This window comes from Puma concolor, chromosome B4 (assembly GCF_028749965.1).
Source record: "Puma concolor isolate L17-30 chromosome B4, mPumCon1.1.hap2, whole genome shotgun sequence".
In the NCBI taxonomy this organism is placed as follows: domain Eukaryota; kingdom Metazoa; phylum Chordata; class Mammalia; order Carnivora; family Felidae; genus Puma; species Puma concolor.
This window is the reverse complement of record NC_141673.1, coordinates 57,371,458-57,392,254: the sequence shown is the minus strand read 5'-3', so window position 1 is coordinate 57,392,254 and position 20,797 is coordinate 57,371,458. Positions and strand designations below refer to the sequence as shown.

The window sequence follows — 20,797 nt, the reverse complement described above, 5'->3', positions numbered from 1 at the left end:
ATGTGTGTGTGTCTGTGTGTGTGTGTATGCATGCGCACATGTATGTGCGTTTTGCCATTATTGTGCTCCTTCTTCCATTTTTCTCAGTCACCATCTTCTGGTTTTATTGCATTGGAGCCTCTCTTTAGCACCTCATCTCAGGTAACTCCACAATATTATAGTATCTAGTTTTCAATCTAGTGCCCTACATATAGCATCCTGTAACTCAAAGTAGACCACAATCCCAGATCACTTCTCTTATACCATATCCCTTTCCTTTGCTTTTATCTCCCCATCTAGGGCCTTTTGTCCAAATTGGTCAATTATTCCTTTTCACATTTGAAGTTAACAAGCTGCTATCAATTATGTTTACTGCTGTATTTGGATAGGGTAGGTGCTCAAATAAATATTTGCTAAAGTGCATTATTGAAATACAGTCTGTCAGAAGCTGAGCCATCTCCCTTAGACTCCTAGCAATTTCTCTGAACCTATTTTGTATATCACTTAGTATATAAAAACATAGGCTTTGTTGTCAGACAGATGGAAGTTCAAACTCTGGCTCTTACTGAACTATATAATCTTGAGCAAGGTGCTTAATCTCTCGGGAACTCGCTCTTTCCTACCAAGTGAGGATGATCATGTCTACCCTATTAAGTTTGCATGAAGATCACATGTCATAATATGTATGCAAAGTATTTTGCTTTTGCTAAGCGTTTAATAATAAAAAGAACTAAGCCTTGTATAATACTTCTGTTCCAAGCATTGTTTTAAATGTTTTACATTCATTAACTCATTTGTTCCTCACAACAACACAATGAACTAGGCACCATTCTCCCCCATTTTGCAGATGAGGACACTAAGTTACAGAAGGGTTAATTATCTTTTCAAGGACACAGAGCTGGCAAGAGGTAAGCATCGGATGACACCAGGGTGCCTGGCTTCTGCATTCACCACTTTGCTGTGCCCCTTCTCAGTATCTGTGTATTGTTCTCTCCTTATTGTTAGGAAGAGCATAGTGTAATGGGAAGAGTCATGAAACCTGAAATTTTCCTGTAGATTATCAGCAGCTCTTTACTTATGGGCAAGTCACTTATTCTCTGTAGGCTTTAATTCAGTATTCTTTATTCATAAAACCAAAGATTTGTGAGACCGACAACCTCTTTTTGTCTTCCCAGGATGCTTTTCCTTAGAGAATTGCCCCTCCCCCAAACTGTCCCAGAGGCACTGTCAGTCTCACATGGCCACCAGCTTCCCTACTGCAGGGCCTGCAGAGTTTTCCATATCCCCATGCAAGGTGAGTCCCTGATTAAACATGTAAACTAAGCAAGATTAGAACACTGTGTATATGTAAACCGTATGAAACCAGGGGAAAGCGAGCCTTTTTAAATTTTCAAAATATATAAACTGAAATAATCATGAAGGCATAAAGCTGCCAGTGACCATTTCTCCCACCAGGTGGAGAGCATCTGCTTAAGACTAAATCCAACACAAAGAAAGAAGAGCTGTGAAATTGTGGTTTGGAGAGGGAATGAGAGAAAAATGACAAGAATGGGCATAATTATTTTGGTACGTGAATTCAGCTACATCTGGCCAGCCTGCCTCCATACTTTTCAGTTTTGTTATTCAATAAAATACTTTCCCCCCTAATACTAGTTTGAGTTGGCTGTCACTTACCAGAGGAATAGTTTGTATTCACACAGATTTAAAATGATGATCTTTCTACTAACCATAACAATCTTTAACCATAAATTTTTTTTCAATTTTTTTTAATGTTTTATTTTATTATTAAGAGACAGATAGAGACAGAGCATGAGCATGGGAGGGGCAGGGAGGGACAGAGACACAGAATCTGAAGCAGGCTCTAGGCTCTGAGCTGTTAGCACAGAGCCCGACACGGGGCTCAAACTCACAAACTGCGAGATCATGACCTGGGCTGAAGACGGACGCATAACCGACTGAGCCACCTAGGCGCCGCGTAACCATTAATTTTATTATATAAACACAGTATTAAAGGAGTATATTTTTTGAACAAAGGAATAAATATTTTTAAATAAATTATTCAACCTACAATCCAAGAAAAAAATAGGTTTGCCTGGGACCAGGAGCATATTTTTCAAATGACTTTTAGAGGTTTCTGGCAATTGATTACTTTGATAATGATCTACAATAATTAAAGTCAGTCTTCCATTGGCTTAGAGATTGTTTCTGAACCAGCTGACTGCTCCTGGACCTTGTATGGAAAGCCAGCTATAACTAATGGACAGATTCAAATAAAAGAATGGTTTGCTGGGCACAAAGTTGAATCTGTTCCTGAAATTAACAATCAAAACAAAAGACAGACTTGTTGAGGAATAAGTAAGATGTAAAGAGAATTTTCAAGTATCATCTCTATATAATAACATAGGGTCAAAAAATTCAGAGACTCTTGGAAGAAAAGAACAAAATGTCTCTCTCATTAGGGATCACATCCATTCTATGTTAGATCCACTTATGTTCACTCATATGCACACCAACACATACAACACAATTTCATATTCACAGAAATGAAGAGATATTGAGATGTAATGTGTAAGCAACACATAAAAGTATTAAAAACTGCTTTCAGTTTGATGTATATATATGTGTGTGTGTGTGTGTGTATGTGTATATATATAAATATATAAATGTGTATATAAATATATATATATGTGTGTATGTCTGTGTGTATATATATGTGTGTGTGTGTGTATATACATATATATGTACATATATATGTGTATACACACACACACACACACACACTGCTCCTAATGTCCAAATGTATTCATATACTTAGAACTACATAGAGAGATCTCTCTACAATCATCCACAATTGAATCCTTCAAAAACAGAGCAGACTCTCTTAAATCCATCCCATGTGCCAAGAAGTATGTTAATGCTTTGTACATTATCTCATAATCCTCTCAACAGAGATATGAGACAAATAATATCATCAGCCCCATTTTATAGATGAGGATATATAGATGAGGATTTATAGATGAGATTTGGAGAGTTTAAATAAATTTCCCAAGTCTCACACCTGGTAAGCAGTGCAAGTCTTTCTGGCTTTAAATACTCACCTTTATTCATCATGCTTATGTTACCTCCCCCAGATTTAATTGGTTTTAATGATAAACAATACAGAGATATGGCCAGCCCAACAAAAGAGGGAATAAATAGTTGAGCTGAAATAGTGTAATACTGTGGGAATGAGGGAGAGGGAGTAGGTATATGGTACATGGGAAAAGAAGCAAGTTAGAAACACTCTGTGAGCTAATATTGGACAAAAATAAGACTAAGACACACAGCCCCTTCCCAAGTGATAAATCCTTTCCATTTGCTGTGACTCGGTTCATTTCATGTAAATTCTATGTTCAACACGAACTCATAGTTTCATAGCTCAAACCTGCTTGGCTGCTAGCATCCTCCTTAGGGCTCTGCCAGGCAGAAAGTGAGCAATGCTGCCAGCCACAGCAAGGCAGTGCGTGCTGCAGCCTGCCAGATGTAGCTGCTGAAATTTAGCAGCAGATTTAGTGTTTCCTGTAGAGGCTTTCTGAGAAGGAAAGTTCCCAGCCTGCTTGTATAGGACTCGCTTGTGTTTCCATGATGCCTTGAACCATGGCTTTTTAGGGGTCATTTCTTTTCATAAACATTATTCTGACTCTATAGGGAATCAGCTGCATTCACACAGTCGTGCTTATGGAAACAATGACATTTGATTTTTAAGTGGAAAATATATTGTTTATTTTTAACTTACAAAAATAGAATTTTCAGAGTCATGAAAATGATTAGGGCAGTGTTTGGTGCAGTGTTCATCCATTTACTGAGGTGACGGAGACAAGGTAATGCTCGCTAATGAGATAAAGCTTTCAAAGCCTTGGGAATGTGGGAGGTCTTTATAAGAGGATGCAAGAAACACCATTTAACCCAACACACACGGTGTTAGCTGTTCCCATCTGTCTGTAGCTCAAGCAGAAATAGTGGTGGAGTCTCTCAGAGCTAGGGATTGGTTCCCCGTGGCCTTGCTCCAAAGAGTTATACAAGCTTTGGGGAACAGCTTTAGTGTGATTGCACATGTGGTGCCTTTTTATGATGTCAGTTGAAGAGCTGATTCAACATTACTGAACCTTGGGGTTTTGGCTCAATCATTTCTTTAAAAGTTCAGGAGATGCAATACTCCTTTATGCCTAATGTATTTATTACTTCTATAATGAATGGGGTTATGTGAAAAATACTGCACATTTTTACCTCACGAGTATGTTGGTATATTGAGATGCTATTTTTTTATCACTGATATTTACAGAAAGCTTCCTACATATTAGACATAGGATATATCTTAATCTCTAACATTCTATACATCTTATCTCTTTGCTTTGTTTATTGCTGTCTCCTTTTACTAGAGTGTAAGCACCCCAAAGGAAGGGTTTTTTTGGTCTGTTTTATCCACTGCTAAATCCTAAGCACCTACAATCATGCGTGGCTCCATTAGGTTTTCAATAAATGTGTTTCGCACAAATGAATGGGGACTGTGCTAAAGATTTTATAAGCATATCTTCTTGAATTTTCTTATTAACCCGTTAAAGCATTAAACCATTAAACATGTTATGTTTCCATTTCCATTTTACTGATGAGGAAAATGAGGCTTTGAGAATTTGAATAAATTTCTCAGGGCTATAGAGCAGATAAATTACAAAACCCAGGTTCAGTGATAGGACTCTGTCTCCCAACATTGTATTCCTGATCTCTGGCTCGTGCTTTTTCTCCTGAGCAATTCTACATAAAGGCTGAGCCACATGACTAAAAGATTTGGCTTTCTTCTGGATAAAGTCCCAGCAGATGGGTGGGGGGTGAGGAAGGTTGACACAGTCTCTGAAATCCCAGCTGTGTCTGTCATTAGACAAAGTCATACTTTGAGACATTTCTGGGATGCATCACTTTTTTCCGCCTATCTGCCCATCAGAAGTCTGTGGGAGAGGTCACCGTCTGGGAGTTTCTCTCTCACATACCTGACAGTGAACCGCCTATGTAGAAAGAAGAACCAAAGCCATTGTGAAGCATTAAGAAATCATTCATAGCTTTGTCTCTCCATTTCTCCATCTGCCTGGGTGTGTCTTGTATTCTAGAAAACGTGCACGTTTGTACAGGGTGTATTTGTGGTTTGGGTCGAATGGAGAGCGAGAGAGGAGAAAATGACTGAAGCAAAAAAGAAGGTAGATAAAGTCTCCAACACTCGGGAAGAATAGAGTTATAAACACAAACAGTAAAACTAACTGACATCTCCATATAAGTTATTCCCTGTCTAGAACAGGAGAAAAGTTCACCCCAACACTGCTCACCACAACAAGTTCACTTTTCACAGAAGATACAGAGACAAGTCTTCCTAGATCCCTGGGTCCTGGCCTGTCCCCAGCAACTTGTCACTGTCCTTCTGGCCCACCTCTTGGTCATTCTCCTCTGCCCCATCAGTCCTTTGTTCACTGTTTTGCATATAAGTCTGAGAGGTGATTCAGACATATCTAAAACATACTTTTGGGGTCAGTTAAAAAAATATGTAGCCACTAACTACCATGCTTTTCCTATTCAGAAGAAATTTTTCCTAGGATTCTGTGTCAGAAAAGACCAAAGAAGTTTTGCCAGTGAAGAACTGGTACCTAGTACCCTGATCCTCGTTTTGGAGACCAACATTTAGATGGAATATTATCTGTGACCTTTCAGTCTATCTATTCAATCTACACCGAATAGTTAAAATTTTCTTGTTGAGAGTGGCGTTCTGAAAATGGAGTGTGTGTTGGGTGTTGCAGAGGATGAAATAAGTGGACGAAAGGTTAGTTTCTTCCCCCTTCAACTTATACTCTCAGAGACTCATATCACTTTTGGTGGTAGTATTTGGTACTGCCATCCATTATAATTCTCTGGGGAACTTTTAAAAAATCCGATCTTTGGGTCCACCTCAAACCAATTCAATCAGAATCCCTAGGAGTAAAGGTGTGGGCGTTGAAATTTTTGCAAAAGCTCTCCAGGTGATTCCAATGTGCAGCTAGGTCTGAGACCCCTGGAGAGGAATGACTCCAGGTTTTAGAGCCTGATAGGCCTTTGCTTGAACTGCAGATGAGCCAATAGGCCACTTTTTGTGCGTGTGACATTGGGAGAGTTTTTGCCGCTTCCTATGCATATGTTCTTAGCTTGTAAAGTGGAGATGGTGTGCCTTCATCAGAGAATCATTTTAATGATAAAACGAAAAAAAAATGTATGCGAACTAGCTCGTACAGTGCCCAGCATATAATTGGTGCTTAATAAATTAGGGTTATTATCATGATCGTCATCATTATTAGGCTTGGAAAAGACCATTATTTCTATATGTAAACATTGCACAGTAATCGAGAAGAGCAGGCACCCACCAGAGACTACTCTAGCCATCTGCTTTTTGTCAGATGGAATTTTGTACTATGATTATTTCTACTGCTTTATCCAAATCTATTTTGAACCCTAGTGTAGCAATGGCGGCAACTCTCCTGACAGATATCTACTTAAAGGATAAAGAGTTCTCGAAGTTAAGATACTTTTTCAAACATTTATATTCAGTTTATTTATTATTATTATTTTTTTTGGTTCCATTCTCTTAGTTACGTCCTTCTGATACGCTGAAAATGTTAAAGGCTTTAGATTATTCTGTTGTGGATTGCCCTTCATCTCCCTTAGGCAAGATCAAGCACCATTTTTTCTCAGTTTTCCCTTCGCAGTAGATAAGAAACCATAAGACATTTTTGCTTTTTGAGTAACAACTGGCCCTTCAATTCATGGCCACAGATTCCACCCTCCTTTCTGTAAACTGGGCATTTCATTAGCTACAGCTTTGCAGACTGGATTACACCCATCCTTAAAACTGGTAAGAACACAAAGTACGCAGAGTACTGGTCAGTGTGGATGAGACTCACTTGGATTATGAACAGTCTTGCACAACATAAAGGTTCATATGACTGTTAAGCCGGAAGGCAATGCTCATTGGTTTAACGAAATACAATGATTTTCCTAACAATGATTTGTGTACTTAAAACATCTACAAATGTGTCAAGGACAAAGGTTAACACCCATTTTCCATATCCTGGTAAAGTGGATACACTGACTGTAACAGATGGCACCAACATTTTTACAGGCCCTGTTTTTTGGAATCACTCATGACTTGTGCCCAGTAAATGTGCCCAATAGCTTAGCTATGTAGGGTCCGCCTCTGACATATCTCTTCGGTGTTTTGCTTTTTTGTTACTAGCTTTCTTCTAATCTTCATTACCCTCTGCTCCTTTATCTTTAGACTCTGTACCTGCCAATGCTTCCCACGCAATGAATCCAAATCACTCTCTTCATCCTTTCATGCCTCTTATTTACAAACCTTCAAAAACTCCCCGCATTGCTAGTAAAGTCCACATCATGTGGGGCAAGTAGAGAAAGTGAGTTTACTTGAATTTAGAAGCACACAGCTCTGGTTTTGGGTACTGGCTTTGTGGTGTTTTGGCTTTTAGTTGTATGAATGTAGGTATATTAGTTTTCTACTCTAAGCCTGTTTCATCATCTATTAAATGATGATAAAAATAACTACTGTAGGGTTTAATAAGCATTAAATGAAATAATTTCTGCACATTACCTAGTATGGTGTGCAGTTCCCAGAGGAAGCTCAATTAACATTTGTCACCTCATCTGACACCCTGATTCCAGACCTGTCTGACCTACCTTTCCAATTTCATCTCTCACAGCACTGTCTCTCTGTCTTTTGCATAACCTCAGCTCCTTTCCTTGTCTACTATCGCTGTATGCATATGTCTTCTCTTCCCTTGCTCCTATGGCTTTATTCATCTGTATGTTCTTGTGATTCTCTTTGCTATATAAATGCCTTTTTCTTAGTACCTAACCAGCTCTTCTGCTACTTTCCCCCAAGGCTGCTAGTCAAAATTAATCTCCAACCTCCTACTCATAACCCTTGTCACAGCTTTGCAATGCTTTTTCCCTTCTGCTGTGGCTTCTGTTCCATGTCAGTGTTGGCGCCTACCTCCTCCATCTGATTATGAGCCCATTGAGGGCAGGGGCAGGGCCTTTCTTATCTTTGTCTGCACCTGCCCATCTCCACCACATGTTCCGTGAAGGCCTAGCATGATTTCTTGAAAAATAAACACTTAAAAAGTTTAACAGTTGTATTAATTATTTAATAATTTCATTGTATTGCTAAAATGATAAAACATTGACATATTTAAGATGGTGATCCTATTCTCATTGATTATATATAACTAGAAATATTCATCAAGTCTGCCAGGCTTAAGTAACTTCCTGGAGTAATACGATTAATAAAATTTCTCATATCTTGGGGGCCCTTATACAAATCTTTAATAGGCCCTGGGGACTAAAGTATGGCCAGTAAGCACACAGGAGCACAACATTCAAAAACACCACAATTAAGCAGGAAAAGAAAAAAGGCAAAGCATTGAGATGTGGGCTAAAACCCTCATGACTCAAAAGGATTGATAATTTTAGGTGATTGGAGAAACTTCAGTCATGTTTATTGTGACCTATGGAAGCCTTTAGAACAATATTCTCTTCTTTTTCACTTATTCTATTGGCCAGTAAAGAAATAGAATAGAGGAGAGAACTGAATAGTGAGTTTAACAGAAACAAATACTTCATCTACCTTTATAGCTTGTATTAATCATAACTTTTTCTTCCTCTTGTTTATATGTTTCATGTGTAATAGACTTATACAAATAGTGTATACAGTCTATTTGTCTATTTCTCTGCCAAATTTTAATTCATTTGATGACCACCTTTGGTTTCTCCATTTAATGAAAACTTAATTTTTCAATGTGTCCACAGTTAATCACAAATTTTTCCATATTTTTAATTTACGCTTAGCATATAGGGTGATCAGCCAGCCTGGTTTTCCAGGGACTGGGATATGGGAATTTCCTGGGACATGGGAATTTCTGGATTAAAATTGGGACAGTCTCCAGGAAACTGGAAAATTTAGCACTACACTAAAGGACTTTTCAACTTTTCAGAGGGAAATACAAGGCATTATTCTTTTCCACAAGGTGTTTGCAATGTAGTTGAGGAAATCGGATGCATGGAAACCCAGTATAGACAATTCAAGAGAGAAAGAAATCAAGCCTAAAAGTGTGTGGTGCAGAATATAATGGATTCAGTGTTTCAGCACCCATAGTGGGAAGGTGATGATGAAGGGAAACTTTCTTTGCGTAAGTGAGCTGAGAGTGGAAATGCTAGACGTGCTAGGAGCTTAGAAACTCAAGAGGAGAGGGGTGAGGGGTAAATGGAGAAGAGAGAAGGTATGAGTGTGAAGCAGTGAGAAATGCAGCAGCCTGACCCGGGCTCAGAGGGGATGAGCTGGGGTGGTCCAGAAAGGCATGTTGGGAATACAAATTGAAATAAAATTGGAGAGGTATCTGCAGTTTGGGGTGACTTTTCTTTGGCCTTCCAGAATTTGCTTGAAATGGACAATTGGCTGCAATTAAGACTTACATTTGGTTGCTCAAATTCCTGAAAAGGAGAATTTTATATGTCTCATGGAATAAACTAACAGATGTGTTACTAATGCTCGTGGCTGCTTACGTGGTATAGTTTGTGCAGTAAGTGAGAGAGAGAGCCAGTATCTACGGTGTTTGTGTAGTGAAGTACTCTATAGCAAAACCAAAATGCTGAAATAAAGAAGTTTCAGCAAAGAAAATAAATAACTGCTCTTTTCACATAGAATTGCCCTTTCTCTGATATTGGCAGCCCCAAACATTTGGCTCACAGGGGCACCCTTGCCATTTGTTTTATTGCTTCTCTGCAAGTTATTTGTCTCCAATTTTAGCAGCTGAATTATTTTTCTAATCCTTCTCAATTAACATGCCTTCTGCATCATCAAGGAACAGCAGTGAAAGAGGAAGTTACATGGGAATGACATGCCATCTTTCCTGAAGAACAATTTTCCTGTCAAAAATTCAAGACGAAGAATGTGAGATGTTTTTTTTTTTCTTCATTTGTTGCCAGTCTCTACTTAAAATTCAGATGAACTGCATTTTCTCTGACTGGTTTTGCTTTAATATGAACTCTGTAAAAGATTCCATTTTCTTCTCACCACCTCTTCCTTCTCCTCAAAAGCAAGATTCTGCTTCTCAGAGTAAACAGGCCCTGCTGAGCAGAGCCCTTGGCCCATAGAAAGCCCACCCCTTCAGAAGGAAATCAGATCCTTGGGCAAAGTAGGTGAAGAAAAAAAAAAAAGCTCAGCTGTTAAAACATTTAGTCTGTTTTTCTCCTCAACCCCTGCTGGTCCCCTTGCTTCCCAGCCCCCACCTCTACATGATCTTTTCCATCCTCCTTATGTGCTGGAAATGCAGGACCCTCAGTGTGGAGCGAGTATAGGAAGGAGAACATTCCTCGGCCTCCGCATCCTCACAGCCATCTTTTGCCTCTCCACCCTCCTTGCCACATTCCTGGAGGATAGTGGAAAGATTGATTGGATGATTTTTTGGCAGCTCTTTACAGAGCCTGCAGCCACAGCTTGGTTTAATTAGGGAATCAGCGTTTCTTTTATGTAGGTCACATCAGGTTTTGATTCCAGATCTCGTATAGCTCTAACCTTTCTAAAAAGTCAGAAATGCATGTGCAATTGGAAGAAGACTTTTTTTTAAAAAAAAAGCGTTTTCATAATTCTCACCAGAGTCATGTATGCTAGTGCTGTTGTGGTCTCTCTGTTTTGTCTAATTATCAGACTAAGGGTGCATCCTACAAAGCCTTTTCTTCCTCAAGGCCCCTGTTGTCTGAAGCACATATGCCCATATTATAAAATTATTAGCAGAGATCTGCGGGTGGGAGGACAGTTGATGGTCTTTTGCTTGTTTCTTTGTGCATTTGCACCCAAAAGATTTAATGGGTTCCCTTTGTATGGAATCGAATGCTAAAGAATCTATTTGGGGTGACTTTAAAAACATTTAACCAGTTACACTTGGAGGTGTAATCAGAAATAAATACAAGGTAGTAAGAGAGAGAGCAAACTGGACACTATAGTGACACTTCCTGAACTGAAACCCCATGTTAGATATTCTCAGATCATAGGCGGCCCTTAGGAAATCTCGTCTAAAGAATTCATGATGAACAAAGAATATTCCTTGGCAGGTGGCCATGTAAGAACCTCTAATGATTTCAGATGTCTGAATGATGAGCATGGATCCTGATATCGCCTTTGAAAACTTCTGAGTTAAATACTTTTTGCCTTTCAGAAATTTGTTATAATCAGGGCATGATTTGATTTAAATGGTTCTTCAGGTACCACATTTTATGTTTACTTTAGCTTATGGAAATTTTGAAATTTTAGCCGTCAAATAAAACATAAGTAGTACATATTCATACATTAAAGAGCAACATAACAATCTTAACCACCACCTCCAAAAAATCATATGTGTATGTTGATACAGACAATGCACACTTAAGCGATTAACGTGACCGCATGGAATCTGCTGCCCGAAGATAATTAATGAGGCTACTCAGCGAGTGTCATGCAAACAAGTGAACACTGCAAGCTCTCAGGAGTGTGAAGCAGTGTCCTGTTTACGTTTCCTGGATGGCTAAATGAAGAGCAGTGTGAAACACTGAAATGAAATACCATGAGCCATTTCAAGTTGTGCACCTCTCAAAATGTTAAGAGGAGCTATTATCCTTCAAAGGCTGCAGGTCCAATCAATTTCAAATTGTTAAAAGCAGCTGGAAGGAGGTGTCCATCAATGGAGGAGGTGTCTCGTCTGTTGGAGAATCTCACAGACCCTTGGGCTCATTATTTTCAGAATCAAAAGGGAACCACAGCTGTCTGTTCTGATACATTTGATTAAACTGCTCAGCCGAGGGTCGGAAACAGATTGAGGTACCTTCGATGACTTTCACAGCCAATAGTCTGGGTGCGTATATTGACTTTCCAAGCTTCTTATTGGGCAGGAAGTATCACAGTAATAGGACTTGCCATGAGATCTCTGGAATGTTCATTGTTGGAACCACATCATTGAAACTGCCTGTCTCAGGATATTTTACTCTTGTTCTCCTTGCCTGGGACTCTCATCCCAACAAATAATATCCAAAAAGAATAAAATGAAATCATTATGGTTTCAAATTGCCTGAGGCAGAAACTTTACCTTTACTTTTCAGAGAAGAAGTTAACAGAGGTACCAAGCACATAGAAGGGGGAGTTTGTATACTTGCAAATCAAATTTAAGTCACCAAATGTCTGTTGGCTGTAATCTTAAATGCTTAAAGAAAAGGTTTCTTGACTATAGCTCTTTACTCACTTCTGCTTTCCCTAATTTTATTCTATAGCATATAGAGTTTCATATTTTTGTTATGGCTGGAGCTAAACTACAGACCTTCTCAAATTTGCAATTGATGATAGTTCAATACCTCGAAATTAAAAACAAAAACAAACCAAAAAACAAAACAAAACAAAAACAATCCACAGTGTATTCTACAGGGCTGCAATGCCCCCTCCTGTCTGCACTGCCTCTGGTGGAGAAACTCATTTGCGTTTATGGGAGTCGACTGCAGCAAATGAAAACCGTGTCCATACTCTTATCACCATTCTCCCACACACATAAAAGGCTGTAAAAGTCAGATCTGTCTGTAGCGACACTGATCATGCAAATTCTATGCCATTGCCTCATTTGGCCTACCATAATTTATAAGAAATAAAACATAACACTTATGGTTGCTGCCATTTCTATTAAATCGCCCAGTTAAGCCCAGTTATCTTTGTGGCTAGAAAGATAGCTTAGTAATATCTTGTTCACGCTGATGTGTAGGTAATCTTAATCTATGGTATAGATAAATAGCAACAAATCTTTTCCCACCACTAAAATCTTGATGAAAATGATCACTTGGCATTACCTGACTTCTGTCTCTATCTTCAGTAGGACTTCGTTTTTTTATCTTATAAAATTCATGCAATAATTTACAAAAAATATTCAATATAGATCGTGCCTTAACTCCTAATAACTTCTTAAAAAGGAATCGGTGAAACCCTTAGCCAGGACTAATCAAAAGAAAAGAATATCCCTGATTTGGTCCGTATTCTCCTTGTCCACCATCAGTTTGGCATTGCTTACTCCATTCTTCTATACCCCCTATCACTCATGCCTTCACAAGGTCTGCATGCCCTGGTTGTTTCCCTGAGCAAGACTTTTAGCGAATATTGCAAAGGATTCTCAGGACGTCTCATTGCATTTGTTCAAAGTTCAGATGTACCATGGGGTCTTCACCAATCATATTGTTAAAGTAGGTTTGCTTGTTCCTAATATATTCTGAAAACTAGTTCAAGTTCTTGTTGCACAGTTGGAATATATAGATCTTCTCTTAAGAATTGCAGGTGTGTGAGGAGCATGGGTATGTGTTTGGGTCTGGTGCATCTATGAATGTGAATTGTGTTTCGGTGACTGAGAGTGTTTACAAGTGCAGGCTTTGTGTTGGGAAGAGAGAAGCTTTTTCTATGAGCTGTAATCCCAAAGGAAAACTCTTCCTCATTACATGAAAATAACAAATGCTGAAACTTCCTACAGGCCAATATACTCTGCACATTTTAGATTTTCATGCACCTTTAATTGCATTGGTGACAATAATTATAAATCAGCTTTAATCTACAAAATGAGCTAGTCGGTTCTTGTATGTTTTCTTTTCAAATAAAGTTAGGCTTAAAGCCTTCATGTCATAACTTCTTTCGGGGGCTGGGGTACACTTCTGGGCACGGAAAAATGTGTGTGGAGGTCAAAGCGGAGATCAGGCCTGCTTCATAATTTCTTTCCTTATCATGCATTTGGGGCCACCGTAATATTAGTGAATCTTAGCGTCACTGGGCTGGTAGCAGAGACCCGGCATGAAAAGATTGCAAATAGAAAAACATGGCCTATGATACCCTATTTTCTTTAGCAGCTCTCTTTATTTGATAATCATTGAAAGGATTCTAACCTAGACATGAAGCAGTAAATACTCTCCTTTGTCTCACTGTATATCCATAAAAGGTTTGTTGAGTAGGGCCTCAGGAGGAGGCCTTTAAGGTTGAGATGCCTGTGTCCTGATGCCACTGATGAGTCAGCTGTATCTCCAGCTGGCTACAGGATCCTTGGAAAAGACATTAATTCCTGTCAAATTTTCCCTCTGGGTCTTCCAACTAGTACTCACCCGGAAACAATGACCTATTTTTCTTTGCCATCTGCTGGTAGAAGTCTTTCAGATGCCTGGTCACTGAACCTTAGCCCCGGAAGTTACAACTTTTCATGAGTCATGGTGCGGCTGAATCCAAAGTTAAAGTTGTAAGTGGGAGGGTTTGACAAATATTTAAACACCTATCTGATGATGTGAGAATGTTGTTTTTAAAAGAAAGAAATCGTTAGCTTGCTCTCTTTTTATAGTGTTCCCAATGGCAAGAGTTAGACAAGTATGGGCTCCCATAATGTATCTACCATTTGGGGGTAGCTCTCGGGCCATTAAATTTAGAATACTTTAGGCACAAAAGAACCAAGTGGAAAAAGCAGCACTGTGAATGAATAGAGAGTGTATACCAGGGGGTATACCAGCTCTGTCGTCTATAAAGGTCTTAATCACCAGCAATCCATTAGGAATGTTTTGCACAAGGGAAGGGATAAAATAGCTAATGAGGAAAACTAATTAGAAATGGAAGAATTTAAGTATAAATTATGCCAGCTATCCTCAGAGTCAAAATAAGCTGTTCCAATAGGGGAAAAAAATAGAATACTTGCTTCTTAGATATTTGTCATTCTTTAAAATGTATTTTCACTTCTAATTAACTGTTTTGCAGAAATTGCATATGTTCAAGATATGATGCCCTCCTCCTGAACATTTTGAATTTTAATTTTTGGAATAAAGAGTCCAAAAATATTGTAACGTGCAAAAGTGGTGAAAACTGAATGTCTTACGGCAATTATTGGGTACTGGGAAGTATGTTGAGTGCTTTCCAAGTGTTTGCATATTCAGTCCTCACAGCTCTCTGGGGTAGGTGTGGCTGTTTACTAGAGATGAGACACTGAGCTGCAAAGAGGAGGACTTTGGATGTGAATATATGTGTCTAATGGCAGAGACCAAAGCCCTAACTTTGCTGCATTAGAAATCATTGGGCCAGGGGCGCCTGGGTGGCTCAGTTGGTTGAGCGACCAGCTTCGGCTCAGGCCGTGATCTCACAGTTTGTGAGTTCGAGCCCTGTGTTGGGCTCTGTGCTGACAGCTCAGAGCCTGGAGCCTGCTTCCGATTCTGTGTCTCCCTCTCTCTCTGCTCCCCCTCCCCCCGCCGGCTTGTGCCCTGTCTCTCTCCCTCTCTCTCTCTCTCTCTCTCTCTCTCAAAAAGAAATAAACACTAAAACAAATTAAAAAAAAATCATTGGACGATATGATGCTTCTGATTCAAATACAGTGAATGTTTCTAACTCTTATGTGGTCCTCTTTGGGAATAGTTAAACAAAAAGTCTCAATACTTATTTGTTCTGAAACCTTTGGTGTACCAACCAGTTATTTCCAGTTACTGAATGATGGATAGTCAGTCAACAACACTAATCAACTATCTACTTTCTCCTTTCTTGGTTCTTTACTTCTCTCCCATAGTTTTAATGAAGGGAATCTGGAACTTCAGTGATTATAATAATCATCAAAAATCATTGTAAACATAACAAACTCAAGTTGTCCACGTCTTTGGACAATTCACGGAGGTGAAACATACTCCTTAAGTCTGGCTGTGCATAGTGAATTCCTTCCAAAGCGCACAGTGTGGGAAGGGAGGGGGGAAAAGTAACTTTGCAGTGGACAGACCTGACAGACAACACCTCATCCAGGTGATGAAAGTCAACATCAACAGTAATAAGTCAGGTTGGGAGTATGTGCCCTTGATATGATGTGATAGAAATGACACTTTACCGCTGAGGTTTTCTTGTGAAAAACACATTACCCCAGTCTAATCATGAGAAAACATCAGAAGCATCCCAGTTGAGAAATATTTTACACAATATCTGACTAATACTCCTCAAAACTGTCCAGGTAATCAACAGCAAGGAAAAGTCTGAAAAACTGTCACAGCCAAGAGGAACCTTAAGGAGACATAATGACTAAATGTAATGTGTTATCCTGGTTGGTAGAAACAAAGGACATTAGGTAAAAACAAAGAAATTCTGAATTAAGTGTTGACTTTGGTTAATAAGCTATCAATATTGGCTTGTAATTGTGACAATGTACCACATTCACGTTAGATGTTGACGGCAGAGAAAATAGGGTGTAGGGTGTATGGGAACTCTTTCTACTCCCTTGGATTTTTTTTTTCTGTAAAAACCACAAAGTACTCTAAAAACAATATTATTAAAACAAAAAGGTATTGGGAAAAATCAGCACTCATTTAAACATCTGTTGATTTTGGCGTTCCTATGGTCATGTATTTCTTTAATTTCTTTCCCAAATGTGATAACTTCATTAGACAATCTGAAGGCAAGAATTTGCCTCTTAATTTACTCTTTTAATAAGCATTTATTGAATATAATAATAATAGCTAACCTTTATAAAGTATTTATTTTTGCCAGACCATATGCTCAAAATGTAGCTTATATCGCCTCATTCAATTCTTACATCAACATTTTAAACTAGCTGTTAATATTGTCCTTATTTACAGATGACGAATCTGAGGCTTAGAGGAGCTAATAGCTTGTTGAAGGTCATTTGGCTAAATTGTAGAGCCAGAGTGTGACTAAAAGCCACCTGTCCATGGTCTCCATGCTTTCAGATACTTTATCAGGTAGGCTTGTCTTAGGCTGCATATAACAGAAATCTGCCTATAATTGTTGCATGTTATTTTTCTCATGTGAAAAAAGACTTGGTCTTGTGTGACTGATGCAGGAAATAAGGACTCAGACCCCTTGATTTCTCCTTCCTCATCTTCAGTATATGGCTTTCTTACAATCCAGCCTCATGTATGTATTCTAGGATAAGAGAAGAAAATCATAAAGAAGAAAGGGTGTCACAAATATCAGGAAAGCAAAACTTTCCCCAAATTCCCAGCACTCTTCTGTTAATATGTTATTGTCAGAATACTGTCATCTAGTGCCAGAGGGACTGGGGGATTTAGTTGAGTATTTTCTTTAATTTAAAATAAAAATGTTAAGATTGCAATTGCTGTTCAGAACAAAACAGAATTCAATCTGTAGAGGGAAAGGGGGAAGATACCTAGCATATAGTTGGTGAATGAATTAAAGAATAGATATTAGATGGCAACTGGAATGTCTGCCAACGTCATTGAGCTCTGCTAGGTGACTGGGGTACAGATCCACCGGAAGCCAAGTTCCTGCTCTTAAGTCACTCGTAGTTAACTAGACGACACAATCTTGTAGGCCATGTGGAACTACAGAGATAGTCACAGGAAGAGAGGAGTGACACTGAAACTCAGACTGAGAGAAGTGGAGAGGTCTACCTGGAGGAAGGGGCATTTGAGCATAGAATACAATGATGAATAAAAGGAATGCTAAATGAAGGGAACATCTATTTCATGCACTGAGGTGAAAACACATGGTACATGGTAGGGACCAGAAGTAGTTGGCATTGAGGAAGCTCTGTATTTAGTCTCCTTGAGGCACATCTCTAGATGACACTGGTCTTTCTCTTCCTCTTTCCCACCTCCCTCATAGCTCTTCATCTGTCAGGTGTCAGTGTAAATACCTTCTCAGAGAGACTTCACCCATCGCCCCATCTAGAGACCCTCCACTCTGCCCCACCTGTTAATCTCTAATTTAGCTGTTGTTTATCTCTTTCTTAATATTTACTCTGTACCAAGTATATGGTAATGAATAAACAAATGTTTGTAGAATGGTAGAAGAAATTGTAAATGGTCCAATTAGATATTTAATCATTGATTATATCTTAGCATTAATCTTATGATTTTTTTTTCTTTTTTCTCTCCCGAGAATTTCCTTTATGGTTTTATTTAGCAAGAACCAAGGACACTCAAGTAGGGGTCATGTCTACTATGACTCTGGATTCTTCAAAGTACTTAATAGAATATTTACTTACAGTAGATGAACAATATAACGTTATGGAATGTGCATGTGATATGAAGCTAGGGATTTATGAAAATATATTAAATGTAGCCATTTCTATTGTGAAGGGAATTGAAAAATTCATTTCTACTGCTATTTAAAACCATTATGGTCTTACTTGTCATTAGATCAGTTAATGTTTTGAGAAGTTCAAACAAAATTTAGTTGCTGTTGATTTGCTGTGACACAGTAGAATAGAATGCATGACATATTTTGTGATTCAGATTTCTATATGATTGCAGAGAGATGTTTATGTATACACGTCCTTTGCCTGGTGAGGACCCATCAAATGCAAAGAAAGACAGTAATAAGAAAAATAAATTCATTTCTTAGAAATTCTGAAACAATTGAATGCAATCTGTAGAAATTTATTCTCATTGGATACTCCTCATTTATACTGGCATGGCCAGTTTCCCAGTAGTTTTATTCTTTATTTATGATGTATTTTCTGCTTTTGCCTCATGCTGTGTCACAGCAAGTAATCTTGTTTTGAAATGCAATATGACAAGGAGCCTGAGACCAGATCCCTCAAGCAGTCCTTTCCAGAATGGGGTCCAGGACTCCTGAAGGGCCCCAGGACTTCGTGTGAAGTTGTCAAAGCTGAAAAAGTTATCTGGGGGGAAAGGTTAAAAAGGGACCTGGGAGATAGTCCAGTAGGGAACGTGGGTGGTGGGGAGAGGAGAACAAGACCATAAATTATTTATTGACAGAGACCCAGAGAAAGACCCGAATTTTAGTAGATAAGCTTTGCCATAAGAATCAGAAAAATAAAGACTCACCATGACAACTGTGTAGCTGTATTCATTGTATTCAGTATAAAAATCCACAAAAGTACAGAATTAATCTCTCAAGATCAAAGCAGTTAGGCATTTTAGTGGGAAGGACTGCACACTGAGATCCTGTTGATAGGAACCGCATAGGAAACAAATCCAGGTTAAATAAGTCACGACCTGATGCTGTCTCTCAGAGATTCTCCCTGATTCTGTCCAGTACCAAAGACACTGGACAGACTGGACACAGTACCTCTCTCCAGGTCAGTGCCATACAACTGCTGAAAGTCACATGATCTACCTTCAAGCTTTGCCCTTTCCAATTTCCTTCTCACTGGTGTGCAGTTGGGTTCTTCTTCCCCACTGAGGTGCAGTTGTAGGTTTGAGGAAAAGAATTAGCTACCATTTCCTATAAAGAGGCAGAGCTGATAGCTTTAGAATGTGAAGGCTATCTCAAGGATCCAGAACTTTTTATGCAGCACGGATTTTGGATATCTTTTCTCCATGAGGCTTCAGAAAGAATCAGCTGTCTTATTCCTAGTTTCTTTATTTTTTTTAAAAATTTATTTATTTTGAGAGAGAGAGACATACAGGGCATGAGGGGGGGAGGGGCAGGGAAAGAGGGGGGACACAGAATCCAAAGCAGGCTCCAGGATCCCAGCTGTCATCACAGAACCTGATGCAGGGCACAAACCCATGAACCGTTATGTCATGACCTGAGCTGAAGTCTGATGCTTAACCAACTGAACCACCCAGGCGCCCCATTCCTCGTTTCTCATATATATGATGCATCATATAGGATTGCCACACAAACTTGACTATGCTTGAATAATAGCCTCTAAAAATAAGAAGTAAACTGTCCATCATGGTTGGAAATCAGGTTGGTTTAGACTTCTGTGGAGATATTTCACCAAGAGTATGGTAGCAGTGGACATAATGGTTGGAGCACTCTAGCTTTAATGACTGGTAACCACAAGCAAAATTTAGTCTTGCTCATAGGATGGGGACACGTTGAAGATTAAATGCACGGTGGTGGTATCTCAGGAGCATTCAAAGTGCAAGCGAGTTTTTGGGATCCTCACAACATAGATATTACAGGTGTTGCTCCTGAGTAAGCAATATCTGGAGGAAAGGATGTTTGAATAGAAATCTGAAGAATAAATAGGAGTTAACCAGATTAAAGGGAAGCTGGGAAATCTGAGGTGAGTGGCGCAGAGCATTCCAGGCAGAGGCAAGAATGTGTTCCCAGGCTGAGAGGTCTGTGGCATGTCTGACAGAGCTGCAAGCCATCAGTAAAGCTGGGTTATGGTTCACAACTGAGGAAGGATACAGAGATGGGGAGAGACATAAGCAAAGTGATATTGTGAACAACCTGTGAACACACAGGGTAAAATGAAGAGATTCAGAGTCAGTGGGGAGCCCCCCGAAGACTGTTAACCAAGGAAGTTATGTAATCAAAGGCATGTTTGGAAAGATTCCTGTGCCAGGTAGAGAGTAGAGAAGAAACTGGCAAAGACAAATGGCAGATAGGTGGTTAAAAAGATCTTAGAGAAATCCCGGCAAAAAGAGTGGCGGCCTGAACTTGATCAGTGTCTTTATTATCTACTGTTGCATGACAGTTCCTCCCCCAACTGATAAAATGAAATAACTTAGTGGATAAAACAGCAACCATTCTATTATGGTTTTGGTGAGTAAGGAATTTGCACAAGGCACCGGGCATGGATTGTCTCTGATATAGGATGATGGGACTGTCAGTGAGAGACGATGGGACTGTCAGTGAGGGCCACTGGGCCCTCTGTCTGGGGCGTTGCTTTTTCTGGTCAGGCAGGAGTGTCCCCAAAAGCCTCCTTACTTGCCTTCCTCACACTTACATGCACAAGGGAGAATGAATATATCCTTGAATCTGTGTTTCCATAAATATTTTATACACCCT

General features: G+C 39.2%; 1 long non-coding RNA gene across 2 annotated transcripts in view; it reads left to right on the top strand.

Moving 5' to 3' along the window:
- Positions 1–663: 663 nt before the first annotated feature.
- The window catches only part of LOC147579081 (uncharacterized), a 28,089-nt gene continuing 7,955 nt past the window's right edge, over positions 664–20,797 (top strand). Inside the window, exons 1-3 of one of the 2 annotated variants that reach the window (XR_015253131.1) lie at positions 664–887; positions 1,155–1,273; positions 1,435–1,917. This is a non-coding gene — a long non-coding RNA (uncharacterized LOC147579081). Of the gene's footprint in view, positions 888–1,154; positions 1,274–1,434; positions 1,918–20,797 lie in introns of those variants that run through there. The other variant, XR_015253132.1, reaches the window with a different exon arrangement.